This window comes from Phodopus roborovskii, unplaced genomic scaffold, assembly GCF_943737965.1.
Source record: "Phodopus roborovskii unplaced genomic scaffold, PHOROB, whole genome shotgun sequence".
NCBI classification, from domain to species: Eukaryota; Metazoa; Chordata; class Mammalia; order Rodentia; family Cricetidae; genus Phodopus; species Phodopus roborovskii.
The window spans coordinates 21,029,410-21,033,538 of record NW_026126511.1 but is presented as its reverse complement, the minus strand read 5'-3'; the positions used below and the strand labels follow the sequence as shown (position 1 = coordinate 21,033,538).

At 37.1% G+C, this 4,129-nt stretch overlaps 1 pseudogene; it reads left to right on the top strand.

The window, feature by feature from the left end:
* The first annotated feature begins 286 nt into the window (after nucleotides 1-286).
* Nucleotides 287-1,191, top strand: LOC127230472 (NEDD8-conjugating enzyme UBE2F-like; annotated as a pseudogene).
* Nucleotides 1,192-4,129: the final 2,938 nt, after the last annotated feature.

Below are 4,129 nucleotides of genomic sequence, written 5' to 3'. Positions count from 1 at the left end.
TTTGCATCCCTGTGTGAAACTCCATCAGTTGTCTAGCTTTGGAAGTTTATTTACCTATGGAATTATACATTCCTTAAATATTGTTGTAATTAAGAAAGGGAAGTCAATAATTATCTTAGTCAATATTAAAAAGGGAAAACATAAAGAAATGTTTTTGGTTTTTTGTTTGTTTGTTTATTTTAATGTACATATTTAGATCCCATCTTGCTGTCGTCACTGGTCAGGCATGGTGTTGGATGCCACCCGCCTCGCCTGACTCGAGGTGCTCAGAAGAAAGGTGGCAGTAATGCTAAGGCTGGCTAGCAAGCTGAAGCAGGATGACGGTCTCAAAGGTTCCCGGACATCAGCCTCCACATCTGACTCCACTCAGAGGTTTTCTATGAGAGACATGTTGCTTGTTAAAGAGGTTGCAGAACTTGAAGCTAATTTATCCCATACATGTAAAGTACATTTTCCTGATCCAAGCAAGCTTCGTTGCTTTCAGCTGACTGTAAGCCCAGATGAGGGTTGCTACCAGGGTGGAAAATTTCAGTTTGAAACTGAAGTTCCTGATGCCTACAAATGGTGCCTCCCAAGGTGAAATGCTTGACTAAAATATGGCACCCCAATGTAAGGAGTAAGGTTTTTCCTCCCGCCTCCGCTGGTCTTGTCCTGCCGCCACGCCAGCCCCAATTAACACACTGACACTCTGTATTAGATATAATTCTGTTGGCCTGTTACTTGTTCCTTATTGGCTAGCTCTGTCTTAAGTATTAACCCATTTCTGTTAATCTATGTATTTTCACGTGGTCTTACTGAGAGTTCTCTCCAGACTCTCAATGTTGACTCCTCCTTACTGCTTCCTCTTACCTCCTTGTCTCCTAGCCCCTGCTATCTTCCTTTCCTATTGGCCAACAGTGCTTTATTCATTAACCAGTATGAGAAACATATACAGAATGACATCTCCCATCACCCCAACATCACAGAAACAGGGGAAATATGTCTAAGTTTACTAAGAGAACATTCAATTGATGGCACTGGCTGGACCCCCACTAGGACATTCAAGGATGTTGTCTGGGGATTAAACTCATTATTTACTGGTTTTTGGAATTTTGATGATCCACTGAATATTGAAGCTGCTGAACATCATTTACGACACAAGGAGGATTTTCGGACAAAATGGATGAATACATCAAACGTTATGCCAGATGATAAGATGAGAGATTGCTGGTCTGAGGACTGTCACAGTCCTCTGTTTCTGATGTGAAACAGCTCGAGGTAGCCATCTTCCCCATCCTCATACTCCCTGTTAGCCCCTTGGGATTGGCCCAGTCTTGTGACCATGTTGTCCAGAAGAAGATCATCCTCCTGACTACACAATACAGCAAGAAAACATGCCTGGACCTCGAGAGCATTGTCTGCTTCCTTTAACATGTTTACTGAAACTGTACTGTCTAAACTGTGGGATTTCTCCAAAGTTTTAATGAACTCACCATTGAGGAAGCACTTGCTTCCCCTTCCACCAACAAAATCAATGTCCTGCACAAGTGGTATATGTTCGGCAGGACTGGCAGATTAGCAATAAGAAACCCGCTATAAACTGTGATTGGATGCACATTCTCTTAGCTTCTTCTACGAATGTTGGCGCTGCCTAGATGTGAAGCTTCCCAGAATGCATGGTCATTCACTGTGGATCTTGCTGAAATGCGTATTTTATTTCATGAGATTTGTAATTTGTACAATTTGATGCTTTAATTACTTTTTCTATTCTCAAAAAGAAATTTACATATTTGTAGGTGAGGTCACTAATAATGCTGAAATGTACAAACTCCACTGATACAAGGAAAATTATCCTATAGGAAAAAATCCCTTGAAAATTAGAAATTATCTTCAGCAAAAAACATGAATTCTAAATAAATCATTATTTAATAAGATCGAACAACACAAAATGAAGTATAGGTCATAAACATGGCCTTATTTCATAAATGCAAAAAAGAATGTAAAACTTTCAAACAAATTTAGGTAATTTATAATATATCATAGAAATATAAAGCTATGATCTTCTCAATGGATACATGAAAATACTGTTTCCAAGTGTCTAACTGGGGACAATGACATGGTTTCCTGAGAGAGGAAGACATATTTTTTTCCCAGAGAAGAGTCCCCAATTGCTTATTCAATACCAAGTGTCCCTGAAAGTATGTTATTTTAAATGACATATTCTCAATAAATGCTGACACATGAGTATGTTAAAATTCATAGACTATATGTGTCTCAGCATCTGTGTGTATTTCTTGTGATTTTGTTAACTTATATTTTTCTGTTTGTTCTGTCCTAGTGTGTATTTTTGTTTTGTTTTATATTACCTTTGAAGTTTGTTTTCTAATAAGAAAGGGAAAGAGTGTGACTTTGGCTGTGGGTGAGTGGGGAAGATAAAGGGGGGAATTCAAAGGAAGAGAAATCATAATCAGAACATATCCCATGAAGAAGTTTATTTCTACTAAAAATCATTATGGATAATATTCAAAAAAGAACCTAAGGTATTCATGAAAAAGCCCATATTCAAGATTTACTAAAAACTTAAACACTGTCAAAGTGTTGAAAGAGCTAAAGGAAAGCAGGATTATGTGTTCAAGAAAACTACAAGTGTTGACTCACAAAATAGAGAACAACAATAAAGAGAGGTGATAGGAAGACAAGTGAGATTCTGAAATTCAAAAGCATGGAAACTGTATGTGTATATGAAGGAGGTGGGTAGTAAAAGAATCAGTGAACCTGAAAACAAATCAGTTAAGATCATCTAGTGTAAGGAGTAAGGTTTTTTCAGCCTTGTCCCGCCACCGCGCCAGTCCCAAATAACACACAGAGACTCTGTATATGATATAATTCTGTTGGCCAATTACTAGTTTATATCGGCTAGTTCTGCCTTAATTATTAACCCATTTCTATGTATTTCCACGTGGTCTTACCAGCGAGAGGCAGCTGGCGGTTCTATTCTCTCCAGACTCTCCATGTTGACCCCTCCTTCCTCCTTCCACTTTCCTCCTTGTCTCCTAGTCCCTCCTATCTTCCTTTCCTATTGGCCAACAGTGCTTTATTCATTAACCAGTATGAGAAACATATACAGAATGGCATTTCTCATCAATCTAGTGTGAAAAGAGGATTTTTTAGAAAGAATACAGAAAATGAGCAGAGGCTGTATGGGGGAGAATCACAGAGAATCACCACATGCACCATATCAAAATCATTATGTCCAAGCAACTCAGAAACTGGTAATCAGAATAAAGGCCAAACCTTCTCCATGTGTCAGTAGCTGAACCAAGTAAGAACAATACACCTCAGGAAATCGAACTGAATCGTACTTAGAGCCATTTGATATGACCTTTACAGAGGGCTGAATAGTTTTTTGCCAACCTCATGCAGTGTATCTTACATCTAAAATGTGTTGTTGTTTAGAGATATTCCCAGGTTCTTGTGATATAAAATGTAAGTAAATAATTACTGATAAAATAACAGTTGAGTGAATAAAAACAAACACAAGACTGAGTTACTAGGAAGCTGAGAAAAAAAGTTTAAGCAAGGTAGGGTATTCAAGGGTTAAAGTTCACTGATGCTTATTTGACCTGCCCTCCTCTCTGGTGCTATTTTTATGTGCCTTTGATGGGTTTATGATGATTTAAAGAGGATAAAAATTAAAAATGTATTCATTGGCAAGAATCTATGTGTGGTACCATGATAGTTTCAGTTTCTTTAAAATGTATTTGACTAACTTTTATTTAAAAATATAGAAAAATAAGGAATCAGCTTTGTGACTGTTCACTTCTAATTCAGAAACACAAAGCTAGACTTCAAGGATCACCTATTTTAAAATTATTTTTAAAATGTTACATTTTTTGCACTTTATAAAATTTATATTAGGTGCAATAAGACTACTGTGTAGTTATTTAGTTCTATCAGGGGAATGTTGACTTTACCCCTAAACAGCTTGTTAAATTGAATACAGTTTATTGACCATGAAAAGTGCTAAATTTTTTTTCATCCATGACATTATGTGTACTTTCTCCTCCCTAAATAAATGTGTTAAACATAACCCAAAGTAAATTGTCAAATATAAAAATTTCTGTTTCTATACAGCTCTCCTGGGTACCAT